General features: G+C 42.4%; 1 protein-coding gene across 8 annotated transcripts in view; it reads left to right on the top strand.

Moving 5' to 3' along the window:
- The window catches only part of UNC13B (unc-13 homolog B), a 380992-nt gene that overhangs the window by 93556 nt on the left and 264256 nt on the right, over nt 1–23180 (top strand). The window lies entirely within an intron of this gene.

Here is a 23180-nt window from a genome sequence, read left to right as displayed (position 1 = left end):
TTTATTCTCGGCATATTCTTTAATACAGTGAGATGAAAAAATATTCATTAATGTTACTTGTTTCTGCTTTAACTCACTATTTTGGATCTGTTTCCTTTTTGGTACTTATGAAAATGTGAATGTGGAAAGTTTAGCACATGTTGTGTACTGATTGTTTTGCAAAATTATATTTTTGAAAAGCTATTTTTAGTTTACAGCAGGGAGGGGATATCTCATGTTGTAAGGTGAAAGCAAAGTTGATACATCCTTTAATGGCTTGACCGCTTTTGGAAACATAACAGGGACAGGGGAGGGAATGCTCAGGCAATATTCTCTATAACTATACGCTCCCCTTCGTCCTGCACCTCAGTGTAACTCTTTGGTGAAGTACAGGTCAGAGTTCAGTCTTTTCAGGACTTTTCAGAAAGCATTACACAGAGTTAAACCTCAGGGCTATTGTATGTAAAACCCTGATAAATGGATGGTAATAGACCCCAGTCTGTTTCAAAGGGAGAGCACTATACGCTTTCTCAGTAAAACAGACGCTATTGTAAGTAGTGTTTGAAATACTATGAATCATTTTTAAACAAAAGCTATTTGACATGAACTTCTGATGTCCCTTGTACAGACTTACACCTTTTGTTTCTGTTACAAACATTCAAATATAAGGTTTCAGCATAACGTTTTCTATACTTCAACACAGCATGTCCCCTCTGATCTTTTTTCAGAGGTCATTTTTCAGCCTTTATGCCATGAATGTAGTATGTAGTGTGTGTCACCTGGACTCTGCAGAGCTTGAGAAATAGGAGGTCTCAATCCTTCAAAGAAGTCTATCATCTGTATCCAAAGTGGTGCAGGGGTTGGGATCAGCATATAAAATATCCATTTCCTGGAGCTCGTTATAGGGCATCATCTTCTCTCCATGAGCCCAGCTAAGTCAGGCAAAATTCACAAACCTTCAGCTCACTCAGTGCTGCCCCAGTCTCGCCCTCTAAGTGAGATACAGTCCCAGTTAGAGCGGTTAGCTGGTAGCTCAATGTAATTTCCACTGGCTCTGTAGTCTCTAGGGGTAACAAATGCTCCCCTGCCAGCTTTCCCTGTAGGTCCATAAAACATACCACAGTGATAGGTCCATCAGTGGCTATTAGCCAAGGTAGTCAGGGACAACCCCATGCTCTGGGTGTTCCTGAACCTCTGACTGGCAGAAACTGGGACTGGATGATGGGATGGATCACTCGATAATTGCACTGTTCTGTTCATTCCCTCTGAAGCATCTGGCATTGGCCACTGTTGGAAGACTGGATACTGGGCTAGATGGGCCATTGGTCTGACCCAGCATGGCCTTTCTTATGATCAAACATTATCTTAATGGAGGGCTTCCCTGGTAAATAAAGCTGGAAGAGCACTAACCCGTACCCAGAGTGGTACAGAGATTGGGACCCAGCCCACGCAGTAGACACATCTCTTGGTCTTGCTTTGATCAGTCACTCAGTCCATAGAGCTGTCTTTAACTCCTGTATTTATAACCTTCCCCTTTCCCCCATTGCACTTTGGTTACGTCAGCACTCAGAGGGTGACTTGGGTGTCACCTGCTAGGTGGATTGCCCACAGTGAAAACGTCATATAATACAGCATCAAAACAGCTACGGAGCATGTCTGGTAACTGCTGCACTCTGTTCTGGAAGTTTCTGGGACCCTCTAGATGAGTTGCCCTGCCCTGCTCTCTGCACATGTGCAGATACTCAGAATATCTAGCTAAGATCCTAGTCTCCTGCCCTGGAGCAATAAAGTGAAATGCTGCAGTATCACGTGGGTTACAGAAGCAACATAATAAAACTCATGCTCTGTCATTCAAACAAGTCTCCTATCCTCCGTTAAAATCCTATAAGACTAGGGTATTACACTCTACAGGTTGTTTATCCAATAGGCTGATTATGGGATCGCTACAAAGCTGTTAACATTAGTAAAGGTTAATTACTGTTTACCTTTTTTTGGACGGGAGAATTATCTGTGTGTGGTTTAATCATTTTGTCTGTAATATCTTCAGAGATTTTGAATATTTAACCAGTTAAAACATTCAGCTTTTCCCAGTCAGTTCTAGCTGAAAGCCCTACTGGAGAGTGTATCGAGCATCCCAACACTGGTATCTAAAATAATTCCAAGTGCAGCTTTAAAAATTAAACAAATACTGTAGGTATTAAAGCAGGAAAATAATCCTTAAAGTGAATCCACATACGGAAAAAGACAATTACCGTAAAAAATTTAAAATCAACAAACTGAATTGAAAAAATGAAAATATTTAAGTTGGGATGACTTAGCTACCAGGCTCCAAACTTCAAAGGATCAAAGAAAAGCAGTACCAATGTAAAGTGGCTGAGGGGTAAATGTTCTTCCTGATCATTAAAATGACTTTCGTGGCTTCCTGCAGTAGCAATATAGAAGATTCTCAGCAGTTGTGAAAGGCTCACGTGAATGATCTTTTCCAAATCTCATGATGTGTGGGTGAATCAGGAGGAATTTTCATGTATCAGATAGCTGCACCTGTTTCCACAGCACAGCATTTATAAATTGTAAAGCTCCCATGACAAGTAACATCTGCTGTGTATAAAGCTTTCATTTTATGTAAATCAAGGTTGTAAACATTAAAACTACAATTGTCATTTCTAGACCTCTTGCTAGTAGCCTCAATTTTGCTAGAAAGCAATCTTATTTATGAAACAGGTAACGTGAAGGCCTGATGTCAGATCACAAATCAGTTTTCATCTTGTTTAAAGAGAAAAATAAACTTATCAAACATTACACATGCTATGTAACTATTCTTTCTTGGAACAATGGCATTTTGTAGCCTTCCAGCCAAATGGAAAACCTAGGAGGAAACAGATCTGTTAGCATTCCCCAAAGTATTAAACAATAGATCTTGCATGAGTGGTTAATTTGATTTGTCCTGGGCATGAAAATGGAGCCATTAGAAATGTGGCAATATAAATGTGTACAGTAAGTGGCCAATCTTTTTGAACTCCCAGTAAATTCTTTATAGCACTCTCCTATCTACTCTTTGTCTGTTGCCTTCAGTGGGAGCTGTGAGTGCTCAGTATCGCTGAAAATCAGGCCACTTACATACCTAAATATGTAAGTAGTCCTCACCAAGTTCTGAAACTGTTGGCCTTGTATCTATTGTTTTTACGTAGTAAATCTGTGGTTGCGCTGTCCCTAAGAGCACAGTGGGAGCCATGAGTGCTTGTACAGCTTCTGCACTGCCAGTGTGCAACTCAGCACTTGGCAACAAAATAATAATAATAATAATTAAGAACCTTAAGAGCTTAAGTTTAAAAAGAAAAAAATCTAGGACAGACCACTTGTAATTCCATAGTGAAGGCTGAGTTGAGTTTTCCTTGTCAAAGAAAGATTCAGTCTCTTTATCTGTGAAATAATGTAGCCGATCCTGCGTAAAAATATAGTGCTTTGAGTATAGAAGGAATATTCTTAGAATTTAAAAATGTCACTGCTAATTATTTTGTTTTAAAAAAGCACAATAAATTTAGCACTCATCAGACTCTTCTCCTAAATGAGCTCAATAATGAAATAAGAGACTTCCCAAGCTTCCCATAGAAATTGAGATGGGATCACACCCAAGATCTATCCAGTTCAATATCCTGTCTCTGACAAGGACCAGCACCAGATGTCTCAGAGGATGGCGCAAGAACCCTAGAGTAGGCAGGATCTCATAGAATCCTAGAATATCAGGGTTGGAGGGGACCTCAGGAGGTCATCTAGTCCCACCCCCTGCCTCTGTGAAGATCTTATTTTAACAGTGAAGAGACTGCCTTAAAACCTGAAGCATCCATATTTTAAATCCAGATTGGACGCCTTTCTAAAAGAGCTGCTCTAGTTTAAACAAGAAGTAATTCAGGGGTTGTCCTCTTGCCTGTGTTATGCAGGAGACCAGACTAGATTATCACAGTGGTCCCTTCTGGCTTTACACTGTGTGGATCCTGTAGATAAAGCTCACTGAAATCTCATAGGTTCCACTTGAAGAAATAAACAATTGTTGCATCTAATTATAATTATGGACTGGGCCAGCGATAGTTCGGATCACTTTTAAACTGGGCTTTCAGAGTTAACTCAAACAATCATGATACTTTCTCCAGCTAATTTGTATGTTGCAATTCTATTGGTTGAAATGAGTCAGTGGAGTGAGGGGGGTGGTTATACACATCTCATTAGATTACATGACCCTTAACTGTTACTGTTCTGCATCGGCTGTGTGACTGTTCGCTGGCTCCTCTGCTTTGTCAGTGGGGCGTTTCTCTCCAGTGGACTGGATTAGGTTCATTGAAGCCGGACTCCTGGTGAGGAAAAACACCTCTGGGCGCATGAGTGGTGGTTTATGGTCAACTCTCACATCCCTGGTCTTCCATGCCTTCCTTATGGTGGCCATTTCTCCTCAAGGTGCAACTTTCTAATGTTGAAAGAGGGGGCATGATGGCATCCCCGTGGTGGAACCTGGGACTGTAGAACCTCTGTGCCCCCTTACTTCACCAATCTAGATTGTCTCTCACAATGCCTTACTGGTGACAAGCAGCAAACCCCTCCAGGTGCTGTTACCACTCAGTACAACCTCATGTGGAGCCTCATACCCAGCCAGATTGCATGAATGCTCCCAGAGCCACTCAAGAATCACACAGAGAAAGGCACCAGCCAAATCCCCCCCGCTCCCAGCCTTATACCATAGGAATCCTAGAATATCAAGGTTGGAAGGGACCTCAGGAGGTCATCTGGTCCAACCCCCTGCTCAAAGCAGGACCAATCCCCAACTAAATCATCCCAGCCAGGGCTTTGTCAAGCCTGACCTTAAAAATATCTAAGGAAGTGGATTCCACCACCTCCCTAGGTAATGCATTCTAGTGCTTCACCACCCTCCTAGTGAATTTTTTTTCTTAATATCCAACCTAAATTTCCCCCACTGCAACTTGAGATCATTACTCCTCATTCTGTCATCTGCTACCACTGAGAACAGTCTAGATCCATCGTCTTTGGAACCCCCTTTCAGGTAGTTGAAAGCAGCTCTCAAATCCCCCCTCATTCTTCTCTTCTGCAGACTAAACAATCCCAGTTCCCTCAGCCTCTCCTCTTAACTCATGTGCTCCAGACCCCTAATCATTTTCGTTGCCCTCCGCTGGACTCTTTCCAATTTTTCCACATCCTTCTTGTAGTGTGGAGCCCGAAACTGGACACAGTACTCCAGATGAGGCCTCACCAATGTCGAATAGAGGGGAACGATCACGTCCCTCGACCTGCTGGCAATGCCGCTACTTATACATCCCAAAATGCCATTGGCCTTCTTGGCAACAAGGGCATATACCGTCTTGCACTGCTCAAGATCCTTTCTTGAGCAATGCCAGTTTATTGATTGGTTCACTACTTCATTAATGGAAAGTGGACACACACTGGCCTTTGTAACCTAAGCAGATTTACCAAGCACTTCAGTCAAACTCACTGGTAAGGATAAACATTAGAATAAGTTTATTGATGACAAAAGATGGATTTTAAGTGATTATAAGTGATAGGCAGAAGTCAGAGTGGCTATCAAAAGAAAATAAAGACAAGCACGCAGTCTACATTCTTAACCTTATTAGATTAGGCAACATCTGGAGTAAGCAGTTTTTCTCATCCCACTGGATACTGCAGGTTGGTTAGTCTTTCATATGCAGGCTCTCCCTGTTAGCCTGGGGACCAGTCTCCTCAGCTCCAGCGTTCCCATTGCCTTTAGCATAGGTGGGGGAAGAGACAGGACAAAACATGTGGCCTCTGTCCTATATTTCATATCCTCATTCCATGTGCTTGGAGACCATAAGTCCTGGCATATCTGGTTGGCATTGCTGAGTCACCAGGCAAGGTTGAGCAGTTCCTCTGGTGTGGCCTGAATTGTAACTCCCATGATGGATGATGGCTGTTGATGGTTGTTCGACTCCCGCCCGGCTGTTGGTTAGCTCCTTTGTTGTTTCTGGGCAGCTAATATCTGGAGATTCCTCAACTCACAGCGTATTTTAGTGACAACCATACAGTATAATCTCATAACATCATATGCACTAATGATATATATTTAGATAGAATAATCGTGTTCAGCAGATCATAACCTTTCCCATGATACTTTACTGGCATGCTTTATATGAAATATCACAATTATGTACAAATGGAGTACAGGGCGCTCCCTCTGAGGTACAGAGTGTCAGAATGGGGAGCTATGATGAAGGAAGGCAGCTTATGGGAAAAGAGATCTGTGTTCGGCAGATTGCCGCTATGCAGAGCAGGACCCTGGATTGTGTGGGAGCGCTGTGTACATGCCAACATCTCTGGCTTTCTGAAGGCTCTTTCTGCCACAGGTGCTTTTGTACCCACTATCTTGGCAGGCTGTGAAACCGAGGCAGCAGTTGTATGGGAAGATCTTTAAATCCAGATTGGATGTAGTTCTAAAAGACATGGTGTAGCTCAGCCAGACGTTACGGAATTGACGCAAATGAGCACTTGCTGAAATTCGCTCAACTGTGCTGTGGATGAGGGCCAGTGTTACGGAGAAGTATCATGTTCCCTTCTGGCCTTATTTATGAATCTCTATTGATGCCTTGGCACAGAAGGGGACTGGGCTCCCTACCCCAAGTCCCTGTTGGATGCACAGTCCTGGATGTCCCCAACACAGGACTCCCCTCACATAAACCTCTTCCCACTTCAGGCCCAAGTCACATCCTTGCCCTTTCCCCTCTATCTTCAGGATAGCCACTAAATCGCCTCTCTCCTCACATGGGGTACTCTTCCGCTTCTCACCGCCCGTGCTCTGCACACTTTTCTGCTCACCTTTCATTGCCTCCCTCCCCACAATGATAACTCTGCTCCGTAGTCATTCCAGGCAGTGAGTATACAGTTATGATTAGGGCTTATTAGACCCAGATGTGATTAACTATTTTTAGAGGGTGCTTTATAACTTTTTTTTTCCTTTTTGGCATAACTATAGTAGAGAATTAAGGTTTTTTGGTGCATATGTGCCTTTCCAGACCTTAACATATTTGAATTTGTTTTTAATTTAACTTTAGCTCTGAATTTCCTAATGCTTGTTTGTGGAAATAATTGCAGCACTCCCGTAATGTCTTTTACCAGTAATTTGGAATTAAAATTGAAAGAGCAAATCAGTAAGTTACACGGCTTTTATTTTATGGAAAAACACTGTTTGAAGTACACTAGCTTGCATGGTATCTTTATTTGATTACTCAGTTTGTTGAATCCCTGAATGCCAGACTCAATTAGCATTTTAGAAGGCAAGGATTTGTTCTTTATACATGTCCAAAACTGCTTCTAGCAATGTCAAATTTCATTATATTTCTCCCCGAGCCATTCTACCAGTGTTTACATGCTGTCCACTTCAAGTCAGTCAGGATGCAAACTGGTACAGAAAAGTGTTTGCTTTTTTAGAAAACAGATTTAGTTTTCTCTGCTGGCAAATCAGCAACTGCAAATATTGTCTGTAACCAGGGAGTTAATAAATCTAAAATAGAGAGAAGTTTCTCAAGAGTGTTCTTATCAAGACAAGCTAATTGCTTCCAGATTGTTTGGTAAATTTGTCCCCCCAAGCCCTACATCCTCTTCCCTGGGGAAGGCTTGATAAGAATCCTCACCAATTTGTACAGGTGAACACAGACCCAAACCCTTGGATCTTAAAAACAATGAAAAATCAATCAGGTTCTTAAAAGAAGAATTTTAATTAAAGAAAAGGTAAAAGAATCACTTCTGTAAATCAGGATGGTAAATACCTTACAGGGTAATCAGATTCAAAACATAGAGAATCCCTGTGGGCAAAACCTTAAATTACAAAAAGACACAGCTTATTTTACCAGCCATTAAACAAAAGAAAATCTAACGCATGTTCTAGCTAGATTACTTATTTCAGAGTAACAGCCGTGTTAGTCTGTATTCGCAAAAAGAAAAAGAGTACTTGTGGCACCTTAGAGACTAACCAATTTATTTGAGCATAAGCTTTCATGAGCTACAGCTCACCTCATCGGATGCATCCGATGAGGTGAGCTGTAGCTCACGAAAGCTCATGCTCAAATAAATTGGTTAGTCTCTAAGGTGCCACAAGTACTCTTTTTTTCTTTCTAGATTACTTACTAACTTTACAGGAGTTGTAAGGCTGCATTCCTGATCTGTTCCAGGCAAAAGCATCACACAGACAGAACCCTTTGTTCCCCAACCCCCTCCCACCCCCCACCCCCCGGTCCAGATTTGAAAGTATCTTGTCCCCTCCTAGGTCATTTTGGGTCAGGTGCCAGTGAGGTTACCTTAGCTTCTGAACCCTTTACAGGTGAAAGGGTTTTGCCTCTGGCCAGTAGAGATTTTTATAGCACTGTATACAGAAAGGTGGTTACCCTTCCCTTTATATTTGACACGAGTAAAATGCTTATAAATTTAAAAAGTTTTAATTTGAAATTTGTGATAGTTTTACACTGTTATTTTATAAATGTCATTTTTAAATACTTAGAAAAAGGAAATTTAACCATTCTTCATGAAGCAGAAGTTAGTTTGAAGCATTATGCTTTGATCTTTTTTTATAGACAATCACGAGCATATATCAAACACACATCAATCATGATCATTATCAGTCCAAAGGCTTCTGCCCGTTGGTGTCCACTTTCACCTTGCATTCTATACACGTCTGAAAAGATTTTGATATTAAATTGTCTTCATTATATGTTTAAGTATGCCATTATGTCAATTTATATGGGTTTTCAGATAGACATAAGTTTAAAAAAAAGAAAAACAAGAGTTTGTTTTAAATTTAAAATTTTCCTAAAAAATATCAATAAATGATTATCACCGAAGAATAAGATATGTAATTATAAATTCATTTTAATTTCCTTATTGGTCAAAATGTCAAAAACTGCTTAACAAACCTTACTGTTTTTCCCTGCAATCTTTTTCATTTGCCCATTAAATATAAACTCTGTCCAGATCTCAGTCCTCCTTCCAGCTGGTAACTCAATATAGATTAGCATGTCCAAATGATCTACTTCTAAATGATTCCGTAGTTTTGTTTTTTTAGTGTGTTCATTAAGCGAAAGCCACGCTCACAGTCTGCACTTGATGTTAGGAATGTTCCTCCAATATTCATCAACTTTGCAAGATCCTGAAACTGTTCGTTCTGGTAAGCAAAATGTCCCCATATCTGGGAAACTTAAAACCAATTGGCTTTTGATTATTTTGCTACTGCAAACGTGAAGTCATTATACTGACTATCTTGCTGAAGTCTTTGTATTTTGAACATAGGGATTTGACCTGATGAATTCCAAAATTGAAGTCACACTTAACTATGGCTGCACAATCAAAAGCGGACCACTCTTGGACTTCATCCTCTGGAAACCTGTCTGCCAAATGTGCACACAAAATGTTTATGAAAGTTGTTACGGAACTGGTATCAATTTCATTATTTTCCTGAGTGCTCATATCTAAGAGAGCCTTAACTTTGTCACTCCATAAGACTGAATCTCCAAGGCCCTGTCTTCTGATCTTGTTCAGTTTACCTCGGGCAAGGTGAAATGCTTCAAGAGGTGTAAGGCCCCGTTCCTGGAGCAGCGTGGATAGTGAAGCCAGCTCCGACATCCTTCAAACATCATTCAAAACATCACGGAGGCACCATCAGATGTGAACATCACCATTTTCATTAGATCAAGTTGGTGTTTTTTTATAAAACTCTTTGCAGATACTATTGAAACAGCATCACATTCTTGCAATCGTAATAGTCCACCAAACAAAGTTTTGTAGTCTGCAGAATTTATGGATCTATATTTAAAGTAGAGTGTCAAGTATCTGTTAATGGATATATCAGTGCTTTTATCAACAACTAGAGTATGAAACATTGCTGATGCTATTTCATGCATGAGGTCACTTTGGACAATGCAGTTGATAATTTCAAGAAATTCAAAAGCATAATTTTTACTTCTCCAGCTCGCTGGTATGTGTGCATACTTTTCCATATGGTCATTAATATCCTGAACAGAAAGCATTGAGCTGTTCATTTTAGTAGCCAACAACACACTGTCAATAAGTACCTTTCTTCTGGGTTTGAGCGCTTGCATTCAAGATTAATTTGCCTCCTCTGCTTTTCCGCTGGACTTTCAAGAATCATGCTAAGCAATTTGCTCTATAAGGAAGGGTTTTTGTTTCTAAGTCTTGATACACCATCTATATGAGACTTACTTGACAGGTGACGCTTTAAGAAATCCAACTTCCATACCTGGTTCCACGTTCTTCCTGTTGAAAATTCTCTGGAAGCTCTGGCATCTCGACAATGTACACAAACCACTCTGTTGTCCTTGTCATATGTGAATATTTCATGAAGTTTAACAAGCATTACACTATGTGACTTCAGTGTAACCATCTCTATAGTCTCAGCCAGCCATCCAGATTTAAATGAAGTCGCTGTTCTTTTATGCTTTAGACCTCTAGACAGTGACATTTTGGGATTGATTTTTTTACCAGATTAATTTAAAATTAATACTTTTTTATTTATATGGCTACTATTTCAATGTGCTTAACAGCGTGACTCAACAAAAGGGCAAAGGGGAGATCATTCATATCAGGATACCAGAAGTTTGTGCATAGCTCCGATCAAGTCCATGCATCTGCGGCAAAAAAAGCAGGAAAATGGTAAAACGTCACGAGTAAATGTATGAAGTCCAATGCCTTTGAAAGATTTCAATCACGAAAACAACACTTACCTTTGTTCATTTCTGGGAAATCTTTGCAGTTCCTTAGCAACTATGGCCAGGCATTTTGACTTATTTGCACGTACTTGAGTTTGTACACAGCCAAATGAACAGACTACAAGGAGATATGTGGGTCCCGACCATCCTGACGTGATCAACGTTCCTAGTTCAAAATGCTTGCAGGGAGGGGTACGATTCATTGCCCTTCTTTCCCCTCCCCGCCCCTTGTCAGCTAGTAGAATCTGGCTGTGTTGATAGATGGCGGGCGAACAATGTAAAAAGTCGCCCGTAAATAGGGTGACCAGATCACAAGAGTGAAATATCAGGACATATTGGGCGAGCGGAGGTGGGGGGAGGAAGAGAGCCACACAGGTCCCCTGCCCTGCATCCCCTGAACCCACTATCCCCAGAGCCCTCCCACAACCGCCCCACATTTCCACCACAAATACACAGTGCTGTGCACGCCACCAACCCTGCCCAGCGCCCCCCCCGCCCACAGCTTCCCTACAGCTGCCCAGCACCACACACAGAACCCCCCACTCGCTAGTTTCCCAATACACACAGATTTCTCCTTCCTCCCAGTGCCCTTCCCCACAGCCCCACAACCACAACTAAACAATGCCCCACACAGACCCCCAGTGCCTTGACACACACACCTCCCCCACTGCCTAGCACCCCCAAACATAAAAACCTCCCCCATTGCCCAGCACCCTCCACACCCTCACAGCCCAGCACCCCACTACAGACCTCCCAGACACTCACTCCATCACACCCTGCCCCCTTCCCTGGTTGCACTCACCAGCCCTGCTGGGAAATCTCTGGCTCCTAGGGTCAGAGCAGCGGGGGGAGGGGGCTCTCCAAACTCTCCATGTGCTGTGCTCACCCCAAGCGTGAGTTCCGTGGCTCCCATTGGTTGGGAAAAGAGCCAATGGGAGCTGTCGGAGCCGTGGAGCGGGGCTTGTAGGCGCTGGCAGCACGCAGAGAGGGCAGCTGCCGGGAAGCACCTGGCTCCTAGGGTGGGGTGGGGGAGCAGAGGGCTCTCTGCCCGCTGCTGGCGCCTGCAAGCCCCGCCCCCATAGCTCTGGTTGGGCAGGAGGGAGCTGGTGCAGCACATGGAGACCCCCTCTGCCCCTGTGCCTAGGGGCCGCCCGCACGGCAGTCTCCTGCTGGCGGGTGGGCGTGGCGCTGGGAGCTGCCCCAGGAAGCGCTGCCAGGCCAGCCCCAGGACTTTGGCGGTGATGGTGAGCGGTCCCCGATATCGGGACAAAGGGCATCCTGATCCTGATGCACGGTCAGGACGCGGGACAAATGTGCACGCGGTGTTTTGCTGTGTGCGCAGGGTTTAGGATCTCTGTGTGTGTGCACACGCGCACTGCTTAGAGGGAACGGTGGCCAGATGTGGCCCGCGGGCCGTAGTTTCATAGAATCATAGAATATCAGGGTTGGAAGGGACCCCTGAAGGTCATCTAGTCCAACCCCCTGCTCAAAGCAGGACCAAATCCCAGTTAAATCATCCCAGCCAGGGCTTTGTCAAGCCTGACCTTAAAAACCTCTAAGGAAGGAGATTCCACCACCTCCCTAGGTAACGCCTTCCAGTGTTTCACCACCCTCTTAGTGAAAAAGTTTTTCCTAATATCCAATCTAAACCTCCCCCACTGCAACTTGAGACCATTACTCCTCGTTCTGTCATCTGCTACCATTGAGAACAGTCTAGAGCCATCCTCTTTGGAACCCCCTTTCAGGTAGTTGAAAGCAGCTGTCAAATCCCCCCTCATTCTTCTCTTCTGCAGGCTAAACAATCCCAGCTCCCTCAGCCTCTCCTCTTAACTCATGTGCTCCAGCCCCCTAATAATTTTCGTTGCCCTCCTCTGGACTCTTTCCAATTTTTCCACATCCTTCTTGTAGTGTGGAGCCCAAAACTGGACACAGTACTCCAGATGAGGCCTCACCAATGTCGAATAGAGGGGAACGATCACGTCCCTTGACCTGCTGGCAATGCCCCTACTTATACATCCCAAAATGCCATTGGCCTTCTTGGCAACAAGGGCACACTGTTGACTCCTATCCACCTTCTCGTCCACTGTAACCCCTAGGTCCTTTTCTGCAGAACTGCTGCCGAGCCATTGGGTCCCTAGTCTGTAGCGGTGCATGGGGTTCTTGCGTCCTAAGTGCAGGACTCTGCATTTGTCCTTGTTGAACCTCATCAGATTTCTTTTGGCCCAATCCTCTAATTTGTCTAGGTCCCACTGTATCCTATCCCTACCCTCCAGTGTATCTACCTCTCCTCCCAGTTTAGTGTCATCTGCAAACTTGCTGAGGGTGCAATCCACACCATCCTCCAGATCATTTATGAAGATATTGAACAAAACCGGCCCCAGGACCGATCCCTGGGGCACTCCACTTGACACCGGCTGCCAACTAGACATGGAGCCATTGATCACTTCCCGTTGAGCCTGACAATCTAGCCAACTTTCTGTCCAGCTTATAGTCCATTCATCCAGCCCATACTTCTTTAACTTGCTGGCAAAAATACTTTGGGAGACAGTGTCAAAAGCTTTGCTAAAGTCAAGGAACAACATGTCCACCGCTTTCCCCATAGCCACAGAGCCAGTTATCTCGTCATAGAAGGCAATTAGTCAGGCATGACTTGCCCTTGGTGAATCCATGCTGACGGTTCCTGATCAGTTTCCTCTCGTCTAAGAGCTTCAGAATTGATTCCTTGAGGACCTGCTCCATGATTTTTCCGGGGACTGAGGTGAGGCTGACCGGCCTGTAGTTGTCCGGGACTTCCCCGGATCGCCATGAGTTTTCAAAGATAATGGCCAATGGCTCTGCAATCACATCCGCCAACTCCTTTAGTACTCTCGGATGCAGCGCATCCGGCCCCATGGACTTGTGCTCGTCCAGCTTTTCTAAATAGTCCCAAATCACTTCTTTCTCCACAGAGGACTGATCACCTCCTCCCCATGCTGTGCTGCCCAGTGCAGTAGTCTGGGAGCTGACCTTGTTCGTGAAGACAGAAGCAAAAAAAGCATTGAGTACATTAGGTTTTTCCACATCCTCTGTCACTAGGTTGCCTCCCTTATTCAGTAAGGGGCCCACACTTCCCTTGACTTTCTTCTTGTTGCTAACATACCTGAAGAAACCCTTCTTGTTATTCTTAACATCTCTTGCTAGCTGTAACTCCAGGTGTGATTTGGCCTTCCTGATTTCACTCCTGCATCCCCGAGCAATACTTTTATACTCTTCCCTGGTCATTTGTCCAATCTTCCACTTCTTGTAAACTTCTTTTTTGTGTTCAAGATCAGCAAGGATTTCACTGTTAAGCCAAGTTGGTCGCCTGCCATATTGACTATTCTTTCTACACATCGGGATGGTTTGTCCCTGTAACCTCAATAAGGATTCTTTGAAATACAGCCAGCTCTCCTGGACTCCTTTCCTCCTCATGTTATTCTCCCAGGGGATCCTGCCCATCAGTTCCCTGAGGGAGTCAAAGTCTGCTTTTCTGAAGTCCAGGGTCCATATTCTGCTGCTCTCCTTTCTTCCCTGTGTCAGGATCCTGAACTCGACCATCTCATGGTCACTGCCTCCCAGGTTCCCATCCACTTTAGCTTCCCCTACTAATTCTTCCCGGTTTGTGAGCAGCAGGTCAAGAAGAGCTCTGCCCCTAGTTGGTTCCTCCAGCACTTGCACCAGGAAATTGTCCTACTTGTTGTTATCAAGGACATCAGCCACTATCTACAATTTTGCTGCAGTCAGATGACTGTGTTGGTAATTTCCCCTTTCTTGGACTGGAATCAGGAATTCCTCTGTTTTTCCTGTTTTCCATCTGAGTCCATTGGTTCAGGAGATCTGTCTGCAGGCAAGTGATGGAGCTAAAATGTCATCACTAACCCTAACTGGCTGCTAGCAGTTTTTTGTCTTCCAACATTTTTGTTCTGATGTTAGCTCTGTTCTCCTGTTCACTGGATGTTTGCCCTCAGGCAGGGGTAAGAGTATAGATTTGAGTCTGAGTCTTCTCAGGGTTCAGATTGCTGACAAATTTGATAAGAACTTACTTCAGAAGTCTTGTGGAACCTCCTGAAAATCAGTAACTTTTGACGAAGTAAGCCTCATGCTTCTAATCATAGAACTGGAAGGGACCTTGAGAGATCATCTAGTCCAGTCCCCTGCACTCATGGCAGGACTAAGTATTATCTGAATGGTTCCTGACAGGTGTATGATAACCTGCTCTGAAAAACCTCCAATGATGGAGATTCCACAACCTCTCTAGGCATTTTATTCCAGTGCTTAACCACCCTGACAGGAAGTTTTTCCTAATGTCCAAACTAAACCTCCCTTGCTGCAATTTAAGCCCATTGCTTCTTGTCCTATCCTCAGAGGTTAAGAAAAACAATTTTTCTCCCTCCTCCTCATAAAAACCTTTTACATACTTGAAAACTGTTACCATGTCCCCTCTGTTTTCTCTTTTCCAGACTAAACAAACCCAGTTTTTTCAATCTTCCCTCATAGCTCAGGTTTTCTAGACCATTAATCATTTTTGTTGCTCTTCTCTGGACTCTCCCCAATTTGTCCACATCATTCCTGAAATGTGGTGCCCAGAACTGGACACACTACTCCAGTTGGGGCCTAATCAGCACACACTAGAGTGGAAGAACTATTTCTCCTGTCTTGCTTACAACACTCCTGCTAATACATCCCAGAATGTCTGCTTTTTTTTTTTTTTTTTTTGCAACAGTGTTACACTGTTGACACACATATTTAGCTTGTGATCCACTGACTCCCCAGATCCCTTTCTGCTGTACTCCTTCCTAGGCAGTCATTTCCCTCTTTGTATGTGTGCAACTGATTGTTCCTTCCTAAATGCAGTACTTTGCATTTTCCTTATTGAATTTCATCCTATTTATTTCACACCATTTTTCCAGTTTGTCTAGATCATTTTGAATTTTAATCCTATCCTCCAAAGCACTTGCAACCCCTCCCAGCTTGGTATCATCCGCAAACTTTATAAGTGTACTCTGTATGCCATTATCTAAATCACTGATGAAGATATTGAACAGAACCAGACCCAGAACTGATGCTGCCATCCATACTGCTTGGATTTGATTTTAGCTTCCACCCTCACATACTCAGGGCAACTGTCCTCCCTCACCTTATAATAGCTTAATTTTTGGGAGGGTTACTCTGTGTAATGCTAAGGTTGCTTGAGATAATTGCTTTGTCTTGATCTGTGCCAAAGGAAACTGGATTTCTTAGCAATGTGATTGATGGGGTTGTGAGTGCTACAGGGTATCTGTATTCATTTAAAGAAAAGGAGTACTTGTGGCACCTTAGAGACTACCAAGTTTATTTGAGCATAAGCTTTTGTGAGCTACAGCTCACTTCATCAGATGCATCCCTTCATACATCCGATGAAGTGAGCTGTAGCTCACAAAAGCTTATGCTCAAATAAATTTGTTAGTCTCTAAGGTGCCATAAGTACTCCTTTTCTTTTTGCAGATACAGACTAACACGGCTGCTACTCTGAAATCTGTATTCATTTAGCTGCTCTGGGAGCATTCACTCCAGTGCAGGTGTTTCTCTTGCTTTGGTGTTGGAGTTCACGAATCTCTTGGGGCCTCTGATCTGCTATTGGTCAGACTTTCACCTGTACCATATCTCTGTGGAAACAGCGTTCCTTATAACCATTTCTATAGACTAGGGACTCAGTGAGATACAGGCCAAATAGCTAATCCTTATAAACCGTAGCCAAAATGAGAAATGTGATTTGGTTAGTGACCTCACCTCTTCCGTTCTCAAGTCCTCTCAGCTTCCATTTTATATGGGTCACTATCCTGTCTGTATTTCTCCATTTATCTTTTATACCCTTGTTATGACAGGTATTAATTCACCTGGAGATATCAGAAGATATCAGTTAATCCAAAGATAGTATCTGTTTCATGCCTTCATGCTGTGTTTTACATACAGTTTGCAAATCTGATACTTGAAGCTTCATATGTGCCTAAAGCAAAAATTTGTCCCTCACTGAAGTCTGTTCTGGGAGAGCAAAATTCTGATTACTTCTAATACTCTTGATTTGCAGTCTAGAGCCAATTCATGTTTTGGTGGCTTTGCAGCTCACCTTCTGAGGGGGATGGTACTGCTCACTAATCTCTCGCAAGTGGAAATATGCAGAGGCCACTCAAAGAAAAAGGTTACAAAACCAATAACTGTTCTTCGAGTGTGTTGCCTCTGCATATTCACACTTTCCCTGCCCACCTTCCCCAATTCTTCAGACACTCGGGTCAAGAACTCCAAAACTAGGGAAGGAATTGCAGGGTGTTTTGGGTCACCTCCCTTTGCGTTCTCTCATTGCTCGGAGAGGAGGAGGGTTGAGTGGTCCCAATGGATACTGCTCTTCAGGAGATTCCACAGCTAAGTGCCAGTCCCACAGCTGTGAATTTGCAGAATTGAGCGAGACAAGGTGCGTGAGGTAATATCTTTTACTGGACCAACTTCTGTTGATGCGAGAGACCATCTTTTGAGCTGCACAGAGCTCTGAAATGCTGAAGAAGAGATGTGTAGCTCAAAAGCTTGTCTTGCACCAACAGAAGTTGGTCTAGTAAAATATGCTACCTCACCCACCTTGTCTCTCTCATCTTTGGACCATCATGGCTACAACTACACTACAAACAATATGCAGAAGTGACACTCTTGATGAGCACAGGATACTTACCAGTAATCTCACTTGTTAATGTTCTTTCTAAACAGAAAATAAATCTTACCAGACTCAGAGGGCTAAACTGTATCCAAACACTGTTACGTAGGCCATTTTATATGTAAAGAGATAATAAAAGCAAATAGTACACTGGGAAATAATGTAATGTGCTACAGTGGCTGGAAGATGGCATCATTGTTGCAGAAAGACTGAATATAAGGGCATTCTAGGAGGCTCAGAGCTGTTTCAACATCTTAGCGCGCGTGCTCTCTCTCTCTCGCTTGAATAGGCACCTCTGTGATTGAAGAAAATCGTGTGTTCGTAAAACTGCAGATGCATGCCTTATTTATGTGGATGACTAGTGTCCACAGACCCCTGTAGGCACTGTAAAAACACCTAGGAAGTTGCCTCCTATCCAAAAGAGTGTTTTATCTACCTTAAGGCAAGACGCATGTATTAGTTTATTAAACAGTAGGAGGAAGTGTGGGGTAGAAAGACAAAATTACAGTAACAAAACAAACCATGAGGTTATTCAGATAAGTAACCTTGATGATAAAAAGGCTTCTTTGGTAGTGGTGGAATTTTTAATATGTTTTGACTGTCTGGGCTCTATCCGCTTTTTAGGTATTGAAAGAGAACTGGTAAGTCCACTTACCACTTTGCACCTGCCTGACTTTGTTGTTGACTTCTTAAAGCGGAAATAGGCCAAAGCTCTGTAGAAAATCTCTTAACATTTGTTTGATATCCCTAATATTTGACAGTTTAGCCTGCGTAGATTTAAATTTCTGAAATTGTTTTAATACAATTGTTTAAAAATCTGTTGGTCGTTCACTTATATGGTAAACACATTGAAGTTCTGAGTTTACTAAGCAAAAGTTATTTACCTTACAGCTACCAAAGATAATGCAGAGAGCAGTGGGCTAGGTAGCTGTGATGTTATGAGCAGTTGTAGAGCATACACAGAACTCCGGACCTGGCTTTAGCTTTTGAGTAAAGGTGGAACACTCATTCAGAGTTTTGCTACCAAAAATGCGTGCTAGTAAAAGTTTGTATGTGTAAGATGACTAGTTAAAAACTAGTGACAGGTTTATTCTACACCTTTGCATTTCTTTTAAGAGTGCATCTCAGCAAGCTGGACATCATGAAAGCATTAAGTATTGTACTGAAAAATTGTACGTTGATGGATTTGCTGGCATCTCATTTGCTACTGAGTTGCAAGGGAGGCCAGACCCACCACATCACTGCTGACACTCCTGATTTATTCTATCAGTTTAAAAGCTCTGTACACTTTATTTTGCTTTTACAAACCCGTCTGGGGTATATGCAGTGCTCCAAAAGTCTTTGTTAAAAAAAAAAAAGAAAAAGAAAAGAGAGATTCAATGAAGCTTCAAGGCTTTTAAAGAGCTCCGAATTACTTGGTCATATTGTGCTTCTAAACCTGCCAAGGTCCTACATCAGGGATACAAGTAGAGCAGCTTGGAAAGCAGAAGTTTTGTCCTGTGAAAAACATCAAGTTTGGGGGAAATTTTTAATCCCAAGAAGGGGCAAAAACTTAAATTTGGCAATATTTTGTTTTGAAAACACCAAAACATTCTTGCACTGGGAACATTTGAGTGTATTCAAAACAAAAGAGCTCCCTGCTGCTGACCGGAGGAGTCTGCCAGGCAGACTGTGGGGAAACTGAGGGTTCTAACCAGTCTGGTTTCCGTTGGAAGTTTAAGCCAAATTGAGAGGTTTCCATGGAATGTTTCAAATCTCTTGAATCAGTATTTTCAGGTGACAGGTTTCAGAGTAGCAGCCGTGTTAGTCTGTATCCGCAAAAAGAAAAGGAGTACTTGTGGCACCTTAGAGACTAACCAATTTATTTGAGCATAAGCTGTAGCTTACGAAAGCTTATGCTCAAATAAATTTTAGTTTCTAAGGTGCCATAAGTACTCCTGTTCTTTTCAGATGGACAGTTATTCCACCAGAACATTTTCAGTCAGCAGTAGATAACAGAGAAGATAGAAGTATGATGTGGAATCAGTGTCTTTGGCATCATTAACACCGGGGAGAATCTTGATTTCTTGGTCTGTCTGAGATATAAGTGACTTACTGTAAATAAAATTAAGTGAACAGGTGACACTCTTGTGAAATAATTGGCTCTTAAACAAGAGGGAATTCAGCAGTATGACAATGACTAGATTTGGACAAATGCAGTTAAAAACTATTCAACTTTTTTAGTGAATTGCCAGATTCACATTATGACCCCTTCTGTTGTCTTATTTGTGAATATTTAGGTGAATGAGCTTTTAAGAAGGATGTCTGCAAAAAGCCAAAGCAGCAAGAATACTTGTATGAGTGGGTGGGTGAGATTCTGTGGCCTGCATTGTGCAGGAGGTCAGACTAGATGATCATAACGGTCCCTTCTGACCTAAGTATTTATGAATCTATGAATATTCATTAGTAACCAGACTGGAAACACTTTGACCATTTTGAAAAGCTTATTGTTTGCACAATAGATTAAAATTCTTCAAATTCATGGATGATTTGCAAACAGGAAAAAGGTTTCAGAGTAGCAGCCGTGTTAGTCTGTATTCGCAAAAAGAAAAGGAGGACTTGTGGCACCTTAGAGACTAACCAATTTATTTGAGCATAAGCTTTCGTGAGCTACAGCTCACTTCATCGGATGCATAAAAGTGGAAAATGCAGTAAGGATATTTTTATACACACAGACCATGAAAAAATGGGTGTTTATCACTTCAAAAGGTTTTCTTTCCCCCCACCCCACTCTCCTGCTGGTAATAGGTTATCTAAAGTGATCACTCTCCTTACAATGTGTATGATAATCAAGGTGGGCCATTTCCAGCACAAATCCAGGTTTTCTCTCCCCCTACCCCATTCTCCTACAATTTCTGCTGTCTCTAAAACCTTGGGTATACAGTCAGGGGAAGGGAGAATCAACACAATATAAGCTGACTCGACATGACCAATCAAATGGCCTGAAAAGCAAATGCCCATAGTGACCAGTCTGTAAACAAACTATAGGCTACAACTTGTTCTTACAAACTATTCTGTAAATAGCACAGTGGTAAAAATCATGACTTGTTCATGGATAGATTATGAATAGAAAAAACATTAAATTTATGACTAATTCACTTTGAGTTAATAATTTGCCAAGAGTTAGTCACAACTGCCTATCTTGATTCTTTCTGCTGGGACAGTTTGGTTTTCAGATGGCATGTCATCTTCATGTATTAAACACATTAATATGAATCTTTTGGTATCAGCAATAAAGGTAACAGTTAGTTTGAATTTTTACTACAGCAATGGAATGTAATTTTTCTTAAATTTAATATGATTTAAACTGGTCATGAAATTACCACTAAAGCTATTCGTGGAAGCTAAAAGCATAGTTCTTGGATTAATGAATTTTGCTCTGGAAGTCTGTTAAGATTGAAAACCAAAATACAAGGATTCCAAATTTCCCTGAGAGTAGCAGTTCTACAATTGTAGAATTGATGTTGTGAAGGCCAAGATTATAACAGGGTTAAAAAAAGAACTAGATAAGTTCATGGAGGATAGGTGCATCAGTGGCTATTAGTTAGGATGGACAGGGATGGTGTCCCTAGCCTCTGTGTGCCAGAAGCTGGGAATGGGCGGCAGGGGATGGATCACTTGATGATTCCCTGTTCTGTTTATTTCCTCCGGGGCACCTGGCATTGGCCACTGTTGGAGGACAGGATACTGGGCTAGATGGACCTTTGGTCTGACCCAGTATGGCCCTTCTTATATTCTTATATTTGTCATCACAGTTTTTGTATATAAAGGCGATCAGACTGTAATATTTAACCATCTACTGTATTCCAAAATTGTGTCCTCAAGAAGGAAAGAAATGTATAAAACAAGTGGGTTTATTTATGATTGCATCTGTAAGCCAAATAAAATCCTGTGTGCCTTGGTAATTGAACGGGTATCCTGTAATTGAAAAGACAGATGGCAGCTCTGTTTGATGTGAGTGCTATGCTATGGACACAACTGGCATCCTGTTGTCATGGAGAAAATTAACCAGTGCTCTTCTGCTAATTTCTCTTTGTGCACAGATATTAAGGGAGTTGCATTGGTTTGTAATAATTTAAGGGAAGTGTCTGCTAATCTGGCAATAACTTTTCCTGGTTTCAGACTTCACAGCCTTTGGTCTGAGTTTATGTGGCTCTGTGTCCAGTTAGTAGGAAGGGCCCTAACATTGGCATGCTGAAAATAGGTTCAAATTTTGTATGAAAATTAAATGAAATAAAAAAAGCACAAATCCACTCTTAAAGGATTAACTATTGTGTCAAATGGCAACAAGTAAATTACTGAGGGGGGAAAAGGCAGATATTCATGTCCCTGTCCCACCCCCATCCCGTGAAGCACATCACCTCCCCTTCACCCACCATTTCCCTTCTTCCATCTCTCATCTCCTTTGCCAACTTCACCCTTTCCTCCTTACAGGTCAGCTTGGGTCTTGGGCCTTGTTTTGCAGTGTTTAAAAGCTGAACAAAGGGGAGAAAGGAGCTGATACTTGCAATGAAAATAACGTAAATAAACATAAATCTGAGAGCTTTTTTTCCCCCCTGGAGAGAAGAGACCTCCTTACATGCTGGGGGGAGGAGAGAGAGAGAGTAGAAGAGAAGTTAGGGTTTGTCTACATGGCAAGTTATTGTGCCAGAAGCCAGTGTGTGAATATACAGTTCCCCCCACCCCAAGCTTGCTGCGCGACAATGTCCTATCTGGACACTGCCTCAGCATACTGAAAGTCCCAGAGTGCAGTGCACTGTAGCAGCATCCACACGGGACATTACTGCATGGCAAACTGGTGTGCTATAGATTCACAGCCTAGTTTGCTGCGCTGTAACTTGCTGTGTAGAGAAGCCCTGTGTCAAAAGGTTTTTAAACTCATTTTTCCCTTCAGATACATGGCTGCACTCTTAAGTTCTGCCTCCTGAGAACTTGTCATTGTGGCTGTTTCAGGAAGCAGTAATATTTGTGAGCAAAATCTATCTATGTCCCTTTATCAAGAATGTACATATTATTTATCCCTCCACGTCTGCTCCCCTTTTTTTAAAGGCTGGGGGCATAACGGAACAGAATCTGCGAAGCTCTGTTTGCCTTCTAAAGGGAAGTACTTAATCAACACCATCAAGTACACTGGAAATTCTAGTGCCCAAACTTTGCTGGTTAAACTTGATTAGACATTGTCTGCTTTCACTCAGCACAGAGCATTGGGATAAACAGTAAAACAGATTGAGTGATTTAGCAGCTTGAGTGTAAAAAGTGGACAGCAATAAATGGTAGCAGTCCAACAGTGTGGAATGCAACCCAGCCACTTCAACAAATGTGTAAATAGTAATGAAATGACATGCAGCACTTCAAATTAGACTGCATTAAATCTTCATATTCTGCTACATTCTTCAGTGTCTCTGGTGATCCTGCACTCTGATCTGCGCTTGGGAGTGTGAAAATGTAGGAAAAGTTCTCCCCTGTGTAGTTACATAATTGAGACATAGAACAAGCATATGTTGTGCTCAACTAATTGTGGGAAGTTAGATGTATTTTATAAAATGTGTTAGTGAGAGGAGTTCTTTAGCTTTCAAGGGACCAGACTCTCAGCATTGCTTAATCCTTAACTGGAGGTTTATTTGAAACTAAATTTGTTGATGCTTATGACTCCAAAATAATGTGATAACTCAGACACATAATGTTGGTGTTTAATTAAAGCAGACATGGTA

This window comes from Caretta caretta, chromosome 5 (assembly GCF_965140235.1).
Source record: "Caretta caretta isolate rCarCar2 chromosome 5, rCarCar1.hap1, whole genome shotgun sequence".
In the NCBI taxonomy this organism is placed as follows: Eukaryota; Metazoa; Chordata; order Testudines; family Cheloniidae; genus Caretta; species Caretta caretta.
Note: the sequence above shows the minus strand (reverse complement) of the source record. Positions and strands in the feature narration are given on the sequence as shown.